A 21,636-nucleotide genomic window follows, 5' to 3' on the forward strand; every position below is an offset into this window, starting at 1 on the left:
CTGAAGGGAAAGGATGTCAAAAGACTTTACCTGGACAGGAAAAATGTACCCAAGATTTCTCTTCAACTCATCTTAACCTGTGAGCCAGCAACAAAACAAAGGGATCTCGTAGCCTATTTAATCTAATGGTAAGTGGATAAACTGATTTCTTTTTTCAAACCCATTTTAAGGGACATGCATATCTTTGTAAGTCATAGGGTTAACGTAATTTTTGATGACCTTTATAATAGCAAAAGAGCAGAAGCCCATTCAATGAAAGAAAGTAGAGGACAGAGCTGGATCACAGCAGACGTAACTGTCCCCAGGCAGGGCTCCCCTGACTGCGTCTAACGCTGCAGTTGGAAAGGGGCTTTGAAGCTTCCACTCCTGAGCACGTGACAAGACCGAGGTGTAAGTACATTTAATTAGAACATTATCGAGGCCTCATCCAGATGTCATTATTTTTTATGGTGCTTTTGCTTCCCTTTCTTTTTTCATTCTTTGATCTTGCGTTCCAACTTCTGTTGTCTTCAAAAAAAACCCCAAGCTTGGTGTGCCAAACAGATTTTAAATATTCAGCTCTTAACACATTTGAATACAGACAGTTCTCACAGTTGGGGTCCATTCTTTTTGGAGGCATGTGCACAGGGTTATCAACATTAATGAGAGTCACGTGCCCATGTAAATAAAACACAGGATACAGTCCTGCCGAGTGTGTGTGCGTATAAATGAGTGCTGGGATCAGTGCAAGGTACACGTTTTTTTTTTGTTGTTTCATGAGCAGGGGAAACGATTGGTTTTTCTCAATAAAGTTTTTTTGTGGAATCCCTACTAGGGTGTTTTTGTCCAAGATGCCCCCCCCCCAAGGCTATTATACAGCCTGAAGTTTATCAGTTACACATCAGTCCCCGATTTGCCAAATAATTCATGTCAAGCATAAGTGCAACCTAAAGTGCCAACTATTTCTTGAAGAAAAAAAAAACACAGTTTCATGGGCTGGGGTTTTAAGGAATAAACAGATGAGGTTAGAGCACCAGTCATGAACAGAAGCAAGGTGCAGACTAGTTCCCCAGGCACTCCACTGGGTATTTATCTCTTTTCATCCACATAGTTTGAACGAAGAGATGTGAAATTAGGTTTATCAGAAGCAATGTGAATTACAGAATATTGCAGAATAGTCCGATGTTTATAATCTCCCCCAAGGCCCTGCTGCAGACACAGCCAGTTACTCATTCACACAATAAACTTCACGCCAATAGAACTTCTAAGAGACTCTCTGGGAACATTGCAGGTAACCCGACTCCGGGAAAGTTAAAAATAGTCTCTCCACCAAATTAAACATTATCTAAGTTCTCCACACAGTTATTAAACACAGAGAAGATCACCTCTGTGCATAATCTATAAATGGCTTTGATTGCATATTAAAATTCTAATGAAAAGTTTTTGTGTCATCTCAGTTGGGCCTTTCGAGATTGGAGACTAAATTCTGGTTCTGAGTGAAAGCCCACGGGGAAGCGAGATTTCTGAGGGGTGCAGATTAGAAACTCAAGGCAGTATTACAATGTCATTCTAATAGAAAGAAAATAATGCAAAACCATGAACTACTTTCAAGACCCTCATCAGACCATGTGTATTTCGTGCCAACAAAGAGATTCCCTTGCTATGGAAGAGTGACTCGTGCCATAGAACTTCACTTTCTTGAGAGATGGAGAGAGAGGGACGTGAGAGATGAGGTTTGAGAGCTGAGTGTGAGAGGAGAGTGTTACCACGATCACATTCAACACTGAGATCTTAGATATCTGATCATGCAACTTCACTAGTTAGAAAACATGTCATGAAATATACAAACAAAAGTTTTTCCATACTTAAGATCCAAAATGAGGTGTGATGCTTGGGTTTTTATTTAATCCACTAAGTAAGTGAAAACATTGCTTCTGACAGCACTATTCAGAAAAGTCAGTGAAAATTCAATGGCAAATATCAGGGGCTATTTTATTTTACCCATCCAAACTCCTGCAATATCGAATAGTTTGGTCATTTTATAATTAATAAAAGAAAAAATATGTATCTTCCCCAATAATCCCTCACTGTAGTACTATATATATACACATACACATATATACATATGTACATATATGTATATGTACATATAGATATGTATATATAGTGTATATGTATGCATGTATATACATAGTGTGTGTATATGTATATTTGGTTTCAGAAAAATTCAATGAAATATTTTACTTATCAATTAAGCAATCAGATTTTTTTAGTTAGTGGTATGTTGTCTTTCTTATTCTAGAATAGCTCTGAAAGTCAATTCTGAGAACATGCATACAGAAAATAGAATGCCAATATTTTGAACAGTAACAAAGGGAAAGTTTTTGCATTGTTGCATGCATAAATGAAACAATATGTTTTCCATGTTTCCCTAAATGTCTTCTTAAGTGGTCTCAGACTTACAGCACAATGAAAAAAATTAACATGGAGCTGATTTATGAAAGTTGATATTCAAAGCATTTCATGGACTTTGGGAATCTCCCTGAAGGGAATTAGGCAGAAAGGTTGGTAAAGATTTCCTTACGTTTATTTTGTACAGCATTTTAAACATCACAGAATATTCCAGAACATGAATATTCCCTTCACAAACTACAGTTTGAAAGGAAGTTTTGTTAGTAGACATGTATAATCCTGTCCCCCATTCTATGAGTGAACTAGGACCTACCTGTCTTCTCCAACAGCGGTCTCCAGAGCTTCCAGGGGATTGGGAGAGTGGCCTGATCCACACACACCTGCAGCCGAAAGTGCTCTACTCTCTGCCTTCTGTCATGGGCAGTCTTCTCCATCCAAATCTTTTGATACAAGTCAGGATAAAGCGTGATTTATTAATATAGCAGACTCATTACAATCCTGAGCTAAAATTGTTATTGGAGCTTTCCCTAGCTACTGCTGTTTAAGAAAGTCTTTAAAAACCAATTTAATTTCCTTCCACCCAGTCAAGTTTTCTCCACAGATAATTGGTTTTTATTATATGCACAAAAGCATCAGTGAAGTCAGTATGTATGAGGCATTTAAATATTTCCAAAGGGAAGTATGCTTGTATTTATGTTTATGTACCCAAACATACACTTCCATATGACTTTGCATCACTGACCATTAACACTCTTCTAACATGAGAGAACATGCTGGAAATTGTAAAGGCTGCACAAATAGCTAAATTAGTCTTTAGTAGCAGTAGAAGTTCAATAAAGTTAGTATAGTGGTTGTCATCTGCTTTTATTTTAAAGCAAAACATCGTCCCTGTTAAATGTGCTGAATTTTTGCAAGCTCACTTCCAGAATACCTGTGTTTTTAGTTTCAAAGCCTTAATCATTTCACTGGGGGAAAAAAAACTCATCTTTTTCCAATCATCATTTACACAACAGCCCTTTTAGGATTTATAAAACCTATCTCAGTATATTATTATCATCAAAAGTGTGTTTGAGATGCTAGAGCAGAATTGCTAATTGTTCGTAAGTACCCTGAAACATTAGATTAGCAATGTTTATAATTGTCTGAATACAGCATGACGATATAAATCAATTACCGTGCACATCCATCTTTGACAATTCAATGCATCCAACTGTGGTGAAGTTGCCATAAACTTAAAAAAAAATAGAAAGCCACAGTTCTTATTGCTTGAAAATCTAACTAATGAAGTTGTATTCAATTGTAAACACTGCAGAAATAGGTGCAGTAGCAGGAAACTGATCTACTTACTTGAATATTCACGTTCTTCTGAAGGCTGTTCTTCACTTTGCAGAATTTCGCATTTGAGAATTTTCAGTGTCCTCTTGACCCCACAGCCCCTCCTCCACAGGTGAACGATTAACAAATAGAAACCTCCCTATTTCAACAACCATGCACTGTCTTTTAAAAGTCACTTAACTCCTGAGAACAGATGATTTATCCTGAAACTTCTTTGGTGACACAGGTGTCTGTGGCCATCTGCCATCTGATCAGAGTCATCAGAGCTCCTGGGGTCCCGGTCACCTTCACTGTGCTCCTCCTGGGAGCCCAGGGTGCTGAAGTGAGAATGACTTCTCCCTGGTATTTATTTGCTTTTTGTTTGAAGAAAGAGGGTTAACATTTTAGTTTTTGGTCTTTTTTTCCCCCCTAAATTCAAAATCAAAGGCAGACATAATTTTCTAAGTTGAATTTCGGTCTGAGACATGCTTCATTTCTGAATGAAAAACAAACCAAAATAAAACACAAAGCAGAACAATGCCGTGTGCCTGATTCCATCAAGTCACGGTGATATAAAAGAAAAAGACAATCAAGTGAGAAAAGAAAGGAAACATTCTAAGCAAATTAGTTTCTTCGCTCGCTCCTGCACTATCCCCTGAAACCCCGACCTCTCAGCAGACCACGTCTTCCTCCTGTTGAATACTAACTCTTTCTGAATAGATCGCACTTAATGAAGCTAAGGTCAGGCGGCTTCCAGTTGGCATTTGCAGTGATAACAAATCAGAAATGATAGCATCATACAGATTTATGAATTTTTTCCCCCTGCAGACACAAACATCAGACGTTTACTTTATAAAGAGAGCTTTTAGATTCTTCCTGCAGTTTCCATAGTGATTTCATTTTTTCCCTTTTATCACAGATTGGCTGAAGAGCTGCTCCCCTTTGCACGTTAAAAGGCTTGTGCTACCAACTGTCGATGTAAAAGGTGGCTGAGGCAGAGACGCAATACATACTTCCAAAAAGAATTCAAACAGAGGCATGTTGGTGAAGGGTTCCAGAAGGATTTTTCTTCTGTATCATTGTGATAATGCAGAAGAAAATAATTTTGCCTGAATTCTTGTAATTACTTTGAGTTAAATGTAGTTGTGTTTTATGCTGTGTAGCACACTTATATTAAAACACTCATCATACAAAACATAATCCTTTCATAAAAGGGTTTAATATAGCTTACACTGTTCCAAGTGTCTGGGCTTGTTAAACATAAAAGTTCATTATGAAATCATTTTCACTTCAGTTACTTTAGTTTCGGCTGCAATGTTTATTTCAATGTTTATTCTTCTGTTCTTATGTCTCAGTTGATTCACTTTTATTTTTTTTCTGTTAGGAAAAACTGTACTGCATTTTTAAATTAACCTAGACTGTCCACAGCAAAATAGCAAAAGCTCATAGAAGACATCCATGCATTTCTATCTAGTACTTAGTAAAGTTAGGGCTCGGTCCTTACTTTATTTCCACACCATTTTATGTACTTCTCCTTATTAAAATTGAGCATTGGAGTGAATTTTAAATAACATACTGATTTTTGTTTCAACTCTTGTATCACTTAATAACGTTAGCACCTGAATAATCCCCGTCATAGGTTGCTATAATCCTGAAAGAAATGTCTTTTCTCTGATTACTTCTTAAATACAGGGTGGGGCAAAAGTAGGTTTAGAGTTGTGAGCACGTGAAACGCGGAGGTTATTCTCCTATTGTTATTTATTAATTATTGTATTATTTTCCATACAAATGACTATAAGACTAGTGATGTCCCTGCCCCTGTATTTTGAGTTCTTGTCTTGATGTAGATGTTTTTTTACAAGTAAACTTTTAGCTCTGAATGTTTTTTTAGGACTGAGGAAAATAACACCACTGCCAATTAGCACTAAAGTTCATGTTCTATTTATACATTTTAAATTAATGACATGGCAATTCATATAAAAATAATTGTATTTTAGAAGAAACATTTCCATGAAAGTAGTTAAGAAATATTATTATATATCTCATACTAAAATTTTTAAAGTGCTGTAAGATACAGAGATTTATGGGCTCTACCTTATTCCACATGTATTTTATTTTACCTTATATTTTATTTCCTAATTTCCAAAGAATATATAACCTAAATAAGCTAACTATTTCTTTTTTTTATTCAGTGAGAAGAAAATTGTGAAGCATAATAAGGTTTCTTCTTCCCCTTTTCATTATGTTTCTTTCAGAGAAAATAAGCTATAAAGTGGCTTTTGAACGAGAAAAATATAAATTGACTTAATACGGTGAGAAATTTAAGAGATGGTGAGGTAGGAGACACATAAAAATACATCATTTCAGTTAAGTTCTTTGGAGGTCAAGGAAGAAGGATTCTTTTGATTTACCTTGGCTAACGGCATAGTTAAGTGTAAGAAGACACGAATTAATAATTAACCTGGAAATCTCACACCAATTTACAGAATCATACTTCTAAACTTCACAGAGAGAAAAATGGGATTCTGTGAAGTATGCAAGACCTTGTCAGCAGCTAAAAGTTATAAATTCAGTCATTGAACAAATTCTTATTGAACATGTCACATACCAGACACTTTGGTGTGAGGTGTATCTCCATTATGCATGAAAGGCATTATTCTTGTCTTCATGGAGCTTCTAGTCTGGGGAGGAGATGGGGGAAAAATAAGTAGTAAGCAAATAAAATACATAATTGTGTTAAAGAAGATAATAACATCTCCAAGACAAATATCCGTAATCTCAGACCTGAAGGACAAAGCTGCCAGACACAGGCTGGGGGTGGGGGGGCGTTCCAGACACAGGGAGATCATTCTCCGTTTGAAGAGTAACAGAGGCCAGAGTGAGAGTGGCAGGGTGAGCAAGAATGCTGACAGCTTAGCGGTGAGTGAAAGAGGCAGAAATTGTGGCTGGAGGTCAATTTATTTCTGAGCATAAGGGAGTATCATTGTAGGGTTTTAAGCCAAGAAGTGATGTACTTAAATTTTATTTTCTAAGATCATTCTGGATGCCATGAGTAAAATAGGTTGAATGTAGAGAAATGAAGAAACAAGGAAATAAGTTAGGAGATTACTGTAGAGACCCCATAAAGAGATGCCAGTGGCATGGAATGAGAGGGAAAGGGGCACTGCTAAGATGAGAAGAGGAAGATTTGAATACACAGTGGAAATAGCAGTATCAGTACGTGGGTGGTGAGTCAGAAGGAGGACCCTATATTTTCCTGGTTGGAATGGGGAATAGGGACAGAGAATACAGAGGAAGGAAAATCCTTGACAGGATGCGAAAAGTGAGAGTTAAATTCTATACATGGCAGATTTTAAACACAAATGGATGTCTCAGAGATAAGGTCTAGACTGGGAACAGAAATTAGTGAGTCGTCAGTGTATAGACAGTATTTAAAGACATTTCTTTCTTTTCTAGAAGAAAGGTCACCTAGGAAAAATCTGTACAGAAAGAAAATGAGTCCTAAGCTAGCGATCTGAGCAATGTCAACATTTAAAGGTATGACAAAAAGAGAAATTGAGAAGTATAACCAAAGAAGTTGCAAAAATAAAAATCACAGAGCCTCAGAAGCTGAGGAAAGAGTCTATTTCATAAAGGAGAAAAGGGCAGACTGTGCAGAATGTTGTTTAGAATGAAATACAAACAGAAAAGAGTACATTCAATTAAGTATGACAATTAAGTGTTCACTGGTGGCCTAACAGAATGTTGGGATTAGAAGTTACACTAGAATGGGCTGAGAGATGATTGGGAGGTAGGAATGTGGAGAACTCGTGTTTAGATGAATCTTTGAGAAGTCTGGCCATGAAAGAAAGTATATGGTGCCACAGTTTTGGGGATGGCATGGAGCCAACGGAGATATTCATTCATTCATTCATTCATTCAATGGAAAATTCTGGAGCATGTGTTAACAGTGATGAGATTAATTTACTCACAAAGAAGGGTTTACCTGTTCAGGAGAGAGAGAATGAAGAAGAAGTGAACTTTTTGACAACGAAACAAGGGATGGGATTGGGGACCATCAGTGGGAGGACTGACTTCTAGCAAAGAGACATTTTTACCACTGCGACAGGGAAGAAGAGAGGATAGGTGATGAAGGAGGGGTATGTACATTGGGTGGTGAGGGGGGAATGAGTTTTGAGTGACCGAGTGCTTATATATTCTGAAGCGTGAGTCACTGTGATCAGCTAAGAACAGGGGGAGGAGAGGATGTAGAAATTTGAAAAGGAAGTGTGAAATATGTCACCTTGTGTCAAAAATATTTATGACTTCTTAAACCCAGTAAGAAGGGCTTTATTTGAGAGAGACTGCAGAAATAGGGGTTTTCAGTAGGGAAGAGATAGCTGCTCACCTCAGAATCCAACAAGGACAAGTATAGCCAAGTATAGCCAAGTATCAGGGTGGTGATCAGCAGATGGAAAATTACTAAGAAGAAACATCAAGAGTAAGGGGGATTCTGGCTAAATCAACTTGACAGGATCCTTGCTGAAGGCAAGCCAGGGTGGTAAAATATGAAGCAGGGAGGGATGAGAGATTTGATCAGATATTGAATGTGATCATGTACCAAAGATGGTGAATTTTTGCTAAACTGACTCAGCAAGGTTCTTCCCAAAACTAGACTGAGACAAGAAAAGAGCACCAGGTCAGAACTTAGTCACGAAAAGGCTCAGAGAAGCCTGTCCTGAGTTTTGTCATGAAGAGTGTCTTTGTTGTTGGTAGAGTAGAAATGTGAGCTTAATGGGTAAGTATGAGAAGGGCCCTCAGGCAGATTGGACGTTTATGATCTTGAATTTAAAATGAAACACTTTTGAATTTTTTCCTGATGAACTTTAACTGTTGGATTTGTGAAGGTTCCAGCCTAGGGCTTTACCAGGAAAAACAACAGAGAATTTCACAAAATGAATTTGAACCAATTGTTAGACCATGGTTATGTTAATGTATTATGGAATCCTGTCTTGGGAAGGAGAGAGGAGAAGCCTTCCCTCTCTCCTCAGGAATGAGAATGCTTAGGGCCCATGAATTATATGTCTTGACAGGGTTGACGATTGAATGCAGAATTGCAATGGAAGGGTGGGAGATGGAGGTCTGAAAATGAGATATTTGGAATTGAGATGTCAGAGGTAGGATGTTCTCCATCAAGGTTAAATGTGATGACCATGAGAGCACATAACTGAAGCTGAGTGCACAAATAGGCCATGAGCAACAGGAAAGTTAAGGACTTCACAGGTACATGAGATCAAGGAACAAGGTTGGCTTCCCAGAACATGATAAACATATTCTGAATAAAAGACTCTTGGTAAAGAATAATGTGTTCTATAAACAGTGTTCTTAGCAGACACTTTCTGACCAAGTCACATTAGAAAGAGAAGAGAAAAAGCCCTGGCTGATATGGCTCAATGGAATTGAGTGCTGGCCTGCGATCCAAAGGGTCAATGGTTCAATTCCTAGTCAGGGTACATGCCTGGGTTGCAGGTCAGGTCCCCAATTGGCAGAGTGTGAGAGGCAACCATGTATTGATGCTTCTCTCTCTCTCTCTTTCTCTCTCTCTTCCCCTCTTTCTACAAATAAATAAATAAAATATTTTTTAAAAAGAAAGAGGAAAAACCCCAAAATTGTAAAGAAAATCTATTTATGCCTAATAGTGAACAGTAGGAAAGAAGTACCTAAATTCTCAAGTAACAGGAAATGTATCACAAATAAATGTACTTTCCAATAAGTAATGTCAATGAGCAATATTTGGAAAATGAACTGAAATGGAGCATTCAGCCCAGGAAGGAAGTGTTATTCTGAAGTATTCCTGGTGTTTGATGTGTTAGCAATCATGATTAGACTATGACAATGAAAAGGTGTACTTTGTTCAAAATCGATATATTTAAGGAAAGTGAAAGTAAAACACAGTATTGTCAAGAAAGGGGATGACAGTAGAGAACCCCACCCACCTGCAGGTAGAAATGACTCGAATGAAGACGCAAGAGGAGAGGAAGAAAAGAGCCATGCCACTGGGATGTCCTGCAGATTTTCTCTCTGGAAAACATGATTTATAAAATAAATAATGACAGAGGGAAGACACGTGATGACGACTAACTCCAATGACCTGGACTTGTTCAGAAAGTCGCCTTCCATTTGCAACAGAACAACCCGAGAATTTATAGTCAATCGTTACAGCATTTTACCCCTCAGAGGACGGAATAAGCAATGACAGAAGGTGACTCCCTGAATTTCATACTGATCTATAAGGAAGGATAGAACTCTTTAAAAACAGTTTCAAGATGCTATTATGTGCTTTACTGGAAACCAAAAGTGGACCTTAAAAGCCAAGGGTACTGTTTTGGGGAGAGTTAAAATGATGGTAGCCCAGGAGAACATCCCTATTTCCTGTGGTTTGTAGCAGCCACAGAAAGAATGTGTATACCTCATGCATATGTAGATTTGAGTGCTTCAGGGAAATACAGACAGGAGTCTGCGTGCTGTACACAGAAAGGAAGAGTGAAGGTGTCTCAAGGATGATGAGAAATTCTTAGAACCTCAATTCTGGTAGAGAAAAATGAAGAAGAAAAATCAGTAAAAAGTTGAAGAAAGCAGGTCAGGTCCCCAATTGGCAGAGTGTGAGAGGCAACCATGTATTGATGTTTCTTTCAGCAATACTGAAAGCAGTATTGCTTGACAGTGTACAATTTAAAAGTGCTTAACTGGATAAAGGCATACAGGATGGGCAAAAGTAGATTTACAGTTGTGAGTGTGTCAAACACAGAGTTTATTCTTACATTAGTATTTATCAATAATTGTATTATTTATTTGTATTACAACTAACTATAAATCTACTTTTTCTCCATCCTTGTATATAAAAGGAAAAAAAGCATTTATCCTTAACTAAACTGTTCAATATCATATAATTTATATAGAAGAGGCAGGGTTTTAATCCAAGATGCCAGCTTATAAAATTCACAAATCTCTTATCAGAAACTCTTAGAGCCAGATAGCTTTCAGAATTCAGAAATTTTGGGACTTAGAAATATAAGATGATGTGTATACTTTTATTTCATAACATCCCCAGTATAATCTGAGGCAGAGATTGTGGTAAATTTATCACTAGTTTTGTAGCAAAACATAATAGTTTAATACTAAGTGAATAATAAATAAAGATGATAAACTCCATAAATTAGTTCAGTTTAAGATTTATGCCCCAATGAGTGTTTAGTACAAGTTTAGAGAAAGAAAGAAAGGAAAAAGAGAGAGAGAGAGAAAGAAAAAAGAAAGGAAGAAAGAAAGAGAGAGAGAGAGAAAGAAAGAGAGAGAGAGAGAGAGAGAGAGAGAGAGGAAGGAAGAAAGAAAGGAAGAAAGAAAGAAAGGAAGAGAGAGAGAAGGAAGGAAGGAAGGAAGGAAGGAAGGAAGGAAGGAAGGGAAAATGAATCTTAGTTTTCTAGTTTTGGAATCATGGATAAAGCATTGTGGATCCCTATTCTACATAAACCACAGTGGGAGGACACAGGTGAAATTAAATACATTAAACAGTATAGTTGGGGCACATGCCAGTCAAAATGGAAAGACTGAAAACTAGCATTGGGGTGGAATCCTAAAGTCTCCCTGCCAAATCAAGAATTAACGTTTTAGTCGTTACATTGTAAGAAAAGTCCAAAGAATACCAGAGATGGTATCAGGGTTGTCAAGGAGACAAAAAGTGGAAACACTAGGTGGAAAGGTGACCTTGAGACAACAGTTCTTTTAAACACATCATAAGAAAGATTACAGCTTAGTACCTTGGAGATAGAATATTTCATTATATCTTTTCTGCATTGGCTGTTATAAACATATGCACAGAGTGCTATAGCCAAGAGAAGGAACATCTAATCCATGTGAGTGGTTATAAAGGGCAGGAAGGGGGCAGATATTTTGTCTTTGCACGTACTATAATAAAAATGATAGCAAACACTGAGATCTTATACAAGCAAATAGTATTCTAAATACATGCATTAACACTTTAACCTTTACATAAACTCTGTGAGGGGGAATTCTACTATTGTCCCCAGTTCACAGGTGAGTAAACTGAGGCACAGAGCAATTTAAAAATGCTTTGTGTGTTAAATGGTCCCTGGGTGTTGGGTCGAGGGTTTGAACTTAGGCAGTCTTCAGCTCCTGAGCCCATGTGCAAAACCACTGTACACACCACACTGTACACACCAAGTTCAGCTTTACATATCATTTCCTCACACTGCCCCGAGGCTCTGAGATTTTTTTCTGTTTCCATGTCCTCTGCACAGTGCCTAGGTCATAGTAGGTGAACAATAAACAGCATTTGTTATTGCTGCTATTATATGAAATAATGTTGGAAAGATTCTGAAAGGTTAAGAGAAGTAGAGGAAAGCATTTTAGACCAAGAGCACAGTTGAGCAAAGGTAGGAAATCTTTGGCAGCACCTCCTTTTGTGATTCTTTCTTCACTACTAAGGAAAATAATCTTCAAGTAGGAAGGGGTAGAAATAACAGGGGTTGCACACTCAAAACACTTCATGGACCAGCCCAGTAGCCTAACTGCATGAAAATGCTGAGTTAAAAGTGTAGAAAGCTTAGTGAGGGCTGGGTGCACCGGAGAGTGGGTGCTCCATCCAAAGGCATTCAAAGTCAGGCTTCCTGAAGGACTAGTTTTGCATCCTTTGACTTAAAGAGATTTAGAGAGAAATTTTAAAAGGGCATTTGGGGACTCTGAGAAAGCTTGAAGTCAGGAAATTGATGAACAGGACCATTATTGGTCCTCTTCCTATAAACAGATGAGTGGGGAGAAATCCAGAATATAGACCATGGGTAAACAGTGTACTCATACCCAAGAAAATGGAGGGAAGTTGAATTTCTGAGCTTACAAATCAATGAGTCTGATGTCAATTTCTAGGGAATGTTCTGGTAGAGATGATGGACTACATAAGTTCTAAGTAATTAGCAAATACAATGAAAATAATTGGAAGTACCCTCAATTCTTTTTTTAAAAATGAGTTATCCTGAACAAAAATACATTTTCTCATTTGGTAAGAGCTTTCCAGTATAGCAGATCATTGTCTTAAGACCTCTCGTGGGCAACATAGAGAACCTGAGATAAATCTATAGCCAAGAAACCTTGCCCTCCATCCTCTTCCCTGGGCAAGTTCTATAAAGAGTATTATGCTACCCTGGCTGGCGTGGCTCAGTGGATTGAGTGCCAGCCTGCAGACCAAAGGGTTGCTGGTTCAATTCTCAGGCAGGGAACATGCCTGGATTGGATCAGGTCCCCACCTGGAGGCGTGCGAGAGGCAATGGATGGATATTTCTTTTGCACATTGATGTCTTTTCCCTCTCTTTCTCATTCCTTTCCCATCGCTCTAAAAATAAATAAATAAATCTTTTTTTTAAAAGAGCATCATGCTAAAGTCAATGAATCTCACTGATGAGGAGACCATGAACAGTGGCAGTTTAATCAGAGGACACAACCATTTTGCGAAAATAACTTGAAATCATATCAGTATGTAGAGTAATAAGGATATTTGGCCTAGACTAGACAAGAGTGTGGGTGGGGGACCAAATGGTGTCTTTAAAAGCTTTAAGGTGGTTGTGGGTTTGATCCCCAGTCAGGGCACATATAAAAATCAACCAATGAATGCATAAATAAGTAGAACAACCAAATTGATGTTTCATTCTCTCCTCTCCTTCCTCTCTCTCTCTCTCTAAAATAAGTAAATAAAATAATTTAATAAAAAATAAAAGCTCTAAGATGAGTTATATGAAAGAAGAGTAATAAATATATTAGAGATTACCTTATAGGACAATGAGATCCAGATGCTGGACCACCGTGGCTGTTGGCGCGATATCTGTCTAGTAAGGCAGACTCAGAATTTTATTCCTATAGTGAGAGTCTACCTTCAGTCTACGATTTTATTAATGAGAAAACTGAGAATGGGTGGCAATAGATGGTTCTGTCCAATATCATACAGTGCTAGGAGAAAACCTGTGATTCTGAGTCTTTAGTTCAATGGTTTTTCAACAAAACTCTGGTACCTGGAGTTTAATTCAGTTCCTTCTTTATGGTTCTGGCTACTAGATGAAGACAGTGTTAATTATCCCACTAAATTCTATTGACTTTTCCCAAGGCTGCAGGATTCTACATAGAAAATGCCAGAATCTATAGGTTTGAAACAATATTTCAGCTTGAAGTGGCATAGTCTTCAAGTGTCATGTAGCAATTGCCTTCTTTTGAGGAATTTAATCTGCTTCATAAGGCAGACTGAATTTGACTTGCTAGTTTGTACTAAAAATCTGTGATTTTCTGGTTGATAGTCAAATCTATTAAACTGACAGAACTTTCAACCTAATATGCAAATGCTCTCCATCAATACATTAACAAAAGTTTGGTGTGCCAGCAAGCAGCAATTTTCAATCACAAGAGCTTGCATGTTTTCTTGTCATTTACAGCAGTGATCACTATAGGGGTCACTTTATAAGTACTCAGTGCAAAACATTTCTCAATACATGTTCCATGTCAGGTAACACTGACATGAAATACTGTGCCTTCCTGAGAGATCTCAAATTGCCTGCCCCTGTAGGATGCAAAGCAAAATTTCACTCAAGCTGACCTGAATGGCTCCAGTAATTTTAGAAGAAAGGGAAATTAAGATTTATCACAGAGCCTTTATATGCCAGGCACTGTTGTATCATCTATGCCTCAAAGCAATTTGTGAAGTATTTTATTTACTAAACGCATATGTGTCTGCATACAGACTTACCAAATTTTTTTCCCGTAGCCTATGAAACATGTAGTAATATTTTAATTTTGCAAATGAAGACACCAAAGTTCCAAGGGTAAGTAATGCACTCCAGGTTTCAGCGACTAAGTAGAGGAGCCAGGATGTGAGCATACACGTTTATGCCCAAGCTCCATGAGCTCTTTCTGCTGTATAGGGACCAGATGGATGAAAAGTGGTACCCTCCTATATGATATAGCAAGACAAAAATTGAAATGCTTTTATGTTATTGTATGGTGTCTCTATATAAAACCTATGTATTTTCAAGATGTGATTTTTTTTCAAAATTTTATTTTCAAGCCAAATCAATGAGAAAACCAGATCTGGTGTACAAGCAAGGTTCAAGTCTTTCTCCATGGCCAAGTGTGGTGGGGAACGGACTTTGGGCAGCATGGAAACCAGAGTTCTGACCACTTTTCTAGCACAGATGCTCTCTGGGTAGCCATTTCCTCATCTGTAAAATGAGAGGCATTGAGCAAATCATTTCTACAGCCCTTTCTATATCTAATTCTGTAATTCTTAATTTTTTCACTTCTCTTAAAACTCCAAGTAGCTCTGTGTGGGGCCATACCCAGTAGGCACCACAGAGTAGAATAAATATGAGAAATTAAAAATCAAAATTCATGTGAACTGTTCATTAGGTTCCAAAGACAAAGGCCTAAATTACAATGCATTTTAAAAATGTATCTCTCCCTTGCTACCTTGAGCTTTCTGATTTATTATATGATCATGGGTAGAAGTAAGAAATGTGTGGAAAATTTTGATCTGCTTGTAATTTTAATCCAATTACAAGCAGAAAATGCCAAATATATCTTTTAAAAACCTATCATTAGAATCCTTGCTCATTTTTATAAGCTTAAGAGTTTAAATCGTTTTAATGCAAATTCTAGACTCCTGGGTACCTTTCATATTCAACCAATGTAAGCAGTAAATATGCAAAGCTTTATAAGATCAAAATTCTTCCTCAAGGACACTTAGATTCCTTTCCTTTCTTTTCTCCTTTCTCTCTATTTCCTTCTTTCTTTCTTTCTTTCTTTCTTTCTTTCTTTCTTTCTTTCTTTCTTTCTTTCTTTCTTTCTTTCTTTTTCCTTGCTTCACTTCATATTTTCTAAAAGACAGATCTATTCTTGTGATGAGATAACACAGATGCCTGAAATAAAGTTAGCACTCAATAAGTGCTAAATATGATTATTAATTCTTTCAACAAGTATTTATAAAGTGTCTACAATGTCTTAGGGACTGTGAGAAGCACTGAGACTAAAATATTGTGCAAAAACAGTCATGCTCATGGACCTAACAGCTTGTGGAGGAGACAAGAAGATTGCAAAGGAAAGGTATAGGAATAGATTCTTTAGAAGATATAATAGGGCATCTGATGAGGGATGCCAGGGAAACCTTCCTGGAGGAGAAGACACTTAGGCTAAGATCTAAAGGATAAGTATTGGTTAAATAGGCAAAAATGAGTTGCAAGTGTCTGCCAGGAGAGGGAAGAGCAAGTGCAAAGGCCCTGAGATGAGAAAGCACACACCAAGTACGAGAGAGGGACATAAAGATTTTCTCCCTAGAAAAAGCAGTGTAGAGTTATGATGTAAGAGGGAAGCTGGAGAGGTAGGTAAGAGTCAAGCCACAGGGAGGTTTATTTGCTATGAAGTGTTTTGATTTTCATTCTAAGAGGAATGGAAAACCATTCAATAGTTTTAAGAATCAGGATGGGTGGGAAAGGGAATGTGATAGACTGTCTTTTCTGAATTTGTTATTATAATTTGATTTTTTTTCTGAGAATTCCTTTCAGGTTTTCCTCCTTATTTTCCATTCATAGAATTTAGGAGAAAATTTTTTATTATAGTCTCTTCAATTAGACATGACTCTTTAAATAAAATTAATCATTATGATGGACTTGTTAATTTCATGCATTGATGATGCTGATCTAACCATATGCTCATATTATATAGCCATAAACACTTTTTGACTAACAGATTCAGAAACCAGGTAGGTTATCAAACACTGTAATTCTAAGGTACTATATTTTTCTCCTTTTACTAAGAGAAGAAAAACACAATTGAAAATTAGTGTTTACTCCTCTCAATCTTGGGGACCATTAGTTCCTATTTTGCTTTTGAAATATAGGTTGAAATATGTGCTTAATAAGGCAAAAGCTTGTTTTACTTATTCAAGCATTACCGAAAAGAATCCCCAAGAATGTATTGATCATTAAAACTGGTTGAAAAAGGGATCAGAATAACCATTTAGTAAATGAAAACATTGCCAATTCGGGTTTTGTGAGATGTGGTTATTTCTGATCAAAATGAAAAGACATGGTTGAAATAGTTTAAACAAGTGTTTGAGTCAAATCTACCAAAGTAGCAGTATTTCTGGTTTTAATATGGTGATATAATTAGTATTTTCTCAGATGGAAATTTCCCTTCCTCAAAAAAAATTAGGCGAATAAGAAATTTAAGCTCTATTGCTGGTGAAATTCAATTACGACTGAAACCTTGAATCAGAAAATGGATAGAGTTGTTGCGAACAGTGACATAGATCATACGGCGTTGTGTGCAGGAGGATGAAGAAGAGAGGTCCTTCAGCTGAAGAAATCAGAAAGAGCTATTAATTTTTTTCCCAAGCTCAAAATAAAAACCTAAATACTTGCTCTACTACTGTATGAGTGATTTGCATCAGTTAAAGACAGACTTTTCTCCAGATCTGACTTGGTCCTGCAAAGCAAAATAATCCCAGACAAAGAAGAATAGCAGAGAAAAGATAAATTTTCCAAGAAGCAGCCTGTGGCACTCAGGAGAAAAGATAATTTGCATCCTGAACTACCTGACAGTTGGCTGTCTTCGGTAGCTGGCGAGATTTAAGGGCTAAACAAAGTCTTGTAACATTGACCTGGGTCAAAAAAAATTCCAATAAAACTAGCATGGCCTTCAGCCTACCCTACCCAGACACAGAAACCACCTGCAAATTGTGGGTCCAGGGGAAAAATTCTACTTCAAGATGAAGAATAAAAAAAGAACAAGTAAGGAAATTTTATAGAGATAACACAATAAAGTAAGAAAAAGAATCACAAATATAATGACAGAGGAAAAACACCAGAAAAAAACTTTCATATGTTTCAATGCAGCAAATGAAAACTTTGATAAACATTTATTGTGAATTAACTAGTACTACTACTACTACTACCAAGAATACTATGGTAATCGCCTCTCTAAAGCAAGAAAACAACCTAGAGTACAGGATCCCAGGGAAGCGATGGTTAGGAAGCAGGAGATGAAACATGAGATCCCAGAGGGCTGCAGAAAATGTGAATGAAAAATAAGAGAGAGAAAAATAAGGGAGATTAGAAAGGGCGTGAAAGAGTATAGACACTGCTGAAACACAGTGAGAGATATGAAGAACAGAAACAAGTGAGAAAAATCAAATAGAAGGGTGTGAAGGAAGAATGGAAGAGGGGGGAAAGAAGGGGAGGAAGAACAGGGAAGGGGAAGGATAAAAAAGAAAAAATTCAAGAGTAGTTAGAGAGAGGCAAACAAAAAATCCAACATGTACATAATTGGAGTCTCAGGAAAAGGAACCAACGTAATCAAATAGAACAAATGTTCAAATATATAAAGAAAAATATCTAAAATAAAATAATTTAATCTTCCTACAGAAAGTTACAATTTTCTCAGAAAAAAATGACTTAGTACTAAGAAGTTATTAGAACACAAAGAATGCTTTGGATCTCAAGGCAAAATGGTAAAGTAATTTGTTGTAATTAAAATTTTAAAATCAGTTTGTCCTAAACTTCTCCAAAGCAATACACCAACTATAAAACCCTAATGAAAAGATAGTGTTACTTTGTAGGGGTATCCATCCTGCAGCCCACAGGCCACATGCAGCTCAGGATGGCTATGAATGTGGCCCAAAACAAAAATCATAAATTTACTTAAAACATTATGAGATTATTTTTATGACTATGCATCACTATGTATTTAATATGTGGCTCAAGACAACTCTTCTTCTCCCAGTGTGGTCCAGAGATGTCAAAAAGTTGGACACCATTCTACAGCTAGCCAAAATACTATTCAAGTATAAATAAAATCAACAGTTTAAAATGTTAAAGAAATCAGAGAATTTTCCAGATAAGAACTTCATGAAGAATCTTCTAGAAAATAAACTTAAGCAAACTCAGAGATAAATGGGAAAAAATTACAGCAAAAGACCACTAATGAACATTGACTGTATTTAACTGTAGGATTAGGATTGAAACAATATGACAATTGTGTTTACAGAAGAGAATATAATGAAATAAACATTGGAAATCAGAAATACTATAACTAACAGAAGTTTGGAGAACATAGGATAAAAGGTGAAAAGTTTAAGCATGGTGTTTTTCTCATATTTAATAGGTAGAGGTAAAAAAATCAGTTGAAACTGACATATGATGAAAAAAGAAATAAAAGTTTAATCTTACAAAGGTAATAATAAAGAGATAAGATAATTATCTACAACTGGGTAGTGAGAGAAAAGGGGAGAAGGGGGAGATGACAAGCATTAAAATTTTTATTGTTACTCATGGTAGGATTAACAGATAATGCCAAAAGAAATGGAGAACAAAAATATGGCCCCAGCTGGTGGCGCTCAGTGCATTGGGTGCCAGACTTCGAACCAAAGGGTAGCAGGATCGATTCTCAGTCATGGCACATGCCTGTGTTGTGGGCCAGGTCCCCAGTAGGGGGTATACGAGAGGCAACCACACATTGATGTTTCTCTCCCTCTATTTGTTCCTCTCTTCCCCTCTCTCTAAAAATAAATAAATAAAATATTTTTTAAAGTTTAAGATTATTAAAAATTGTTGTAATGATAAACAAGTATAAATATATATGTATCTTCAAATTTATCAGGAAATATATCAATAAAAATAAGCTACATGGTGAAAGAATTTCAAAGTGACAAAAACAGAAGGTAAATAAAGTAACAAACCTAATTAAAACCAAACTTATCTATCATATTATTAAATGCATTGTCTAATCTCATCTACTCAAAGATGCATAGGCCGTATCACACAGAAAACTCTGTGTATGCTTCGGAGAAGGCAGAATTAAAGCAAAGAGATGCAAAATGGTTGAGAATAAAAAGATGGGAATGTATAGCAAGTAAGTATACACAAAAACCAATCCGGGCTGTGATTTTAATCTCAGACACAGGTTAGTTCAGCACATAAAATATGAACTTAATCACATTACAGCATATTATAATACCAAAGGGTACAATCCACAAAGAAGTCTTCAAATCAACATCTACTTATCAAATAATATGTTAACATTCCTGAAGCAAAAACTGCAAGTGACACAATAAGAAATAGAGCCACATTACCAGTTGTAGACTTACTTCACTTTAATCCATAACATATCAAAAGTACAAAAAACAAGTATGGCAGCTCTAATGGACACATATCAAGTCCTATAACCTGAAAACAAGCAGTGTCTTTATTGTCAGGTATCAGATAAAAAGTCCTTAAAAGAAGACATATTTTAGACCACAAATAAAACATAAAAACATTCCAACAAACTCAAAGTAGCACTGATCCCAATGCAGCACAACAAAACCAGAAAATGAAGATCGCCCACAACCCAGAAACTCAAAAGCTCTCCCTCATACAACTCTTATGCCAAAGAGAATATTAATAAATCAGAAATACGAAATGTCTAAAAACTATCAATAAAAACCTGTATGTATAAGAAATGTATGATTCAGGTAAAAACAGCAATCATCACTGAAGTCATAACTTTAAGATTCATATTAATAAACAAAAATAAATTAAAATAAATGATGTGGGTATCCAGGTCATGAGAGTAGAAGCAGTTAATAAAATAAACATAAAGAATCAGGAGATGAGTGAGTATTAAGGAAAAGTTAGGAAATTAGAATATAATACACTGTATAGAAATCTAACAAATAAATCCAAAAGATGTTCTTTAAAAATAATGCAACACACCCACATACAGTAAAACAGATAAATTGAATATAATGTAGGAAGGAGGGGACATAAACACAGAAAATGAGAAATAATTATAGATACAGAGGAAATTTAAGTAATCACAGATGACTTTAATCAAGAACTTTACAAACTACTTTGAAAATCTGGTTGTATGAGTAATTTTCTAGGAAAGTGTCACTTATTAAAAACTGACATCAAAAGAGAGAGAAAGAGAATTTAAACTGATCAGTTACTATAGAGGAAATTTGTTTTGTCTCTCCCCTCCCTGCAAAAGTAGGTTCCCTCCCTGTCTAGTTCAAAAGAGAAGTTCTAACAAACCTTTAAAAAATAGCTAATTCTCATGCTATTTGAAATTGTTCCAGACCATTGAAACACAAAGGCCATTTCATGCACCCACTAGCTGCTGAATGAGTTTAAACCATTTTTTAGTTTTTCTCTTATAAAAGGTGACTAAAGACTTTAGAATCAAGAAAAGGGTGAGATTTCGTTGACTATTTCTATCACACACTTTTCCCCAAACCCCTGAAGAACAGGAACATAAGAGTCAAACTAATAAAATATACTTAATAATTTAAGTTATGACTTATTCTTTACAGCCAGTATTTCTTTTGACATTTTTTGAAGGGGAAAGAAAGTGAACAAAAAACTTGCCCCAGGATTCCAAACTGCAGGTGGCATCACAGAAACTAAAACCAAGAGGAAAGTTCCATTCATCAGCTTCCTGCTGGCCAACAATTCCTTCTACAAGAGCTGGTGGAAGATCACCGTACAACACAGTCATCCACTTTTTCATACTGTTTTCCCTTGTGGTGATAAAATTGATTTTATGGAACATATTCTTAGGGCTTTGTACACTATGAAGAGGTAGACAAATGACGGTATAATAATAACTACTCTCGTTATTAGAAAAATGTGGGTTAGAGCAATGATCCTCAATTAGGGAGGTGATTTCGCCCTTCAGGAGACATTTGACAATGTCTGAAGTCATTTTTGTTGTCACAATTGGGGAGTTTGGGTAGTGGCACTGGCAGCTAATGGAGGAGACTAAGGATGATGCTAACCATCCTACAAATGCACACGGGACAATTTCCTACAACAAAGAATTTCTGGCCCCAAAAGTCAATAGTGCTGAGGTTGAGAAAACCAGATT

At 36.5% G+C, this 21,636-nt stretch overlaps 1 long non-coding RNA gene across 1 annotated transcript; it reads right to left on the reverse strand.

Annotated features, from left to right (window-relative positions):
- Nucleotides 1-2,563: 2,563 nt before the first annotated feature.
- Nucleotides 2,564-3,781, reverse strand: LOC119060355 (uncharacterized). Its single transcript, XR_005084569.2, has 3 exons — nt 3,739-3,781; nt 3,566-3,622; nt 2,564-2,831 (listed from the first exon to the last, which is right to left on the reverse strand). It is a non-coding gene; the product is annotated as an uncharacterized LOC119060355 (long non-coding RNA).
- Between the last annotated feature and the right edge of the window lie 17,855 nt (nt 3,782-21,636).

The sequence above is a fragment of the Artibeus jamaicensis genome, unplaced genomic scaffold, assembly GCF_021234435.1.
Source record: "Artibeus jamaicensis isolate MK-2021 breed Jamaican fruit bat unplaced genomic scaffold, CSHL_Jam_final contig_233, whole genome shotgun sequence".
In the NCBI taxonomy this organism is placed as follows: domain Eukaryota; kingdom Metazoa; phylum Chordata; class Mammalia; order Chiroptera; family Phyllostomidae; genus Artibeus; species Artibeus jamaicensis.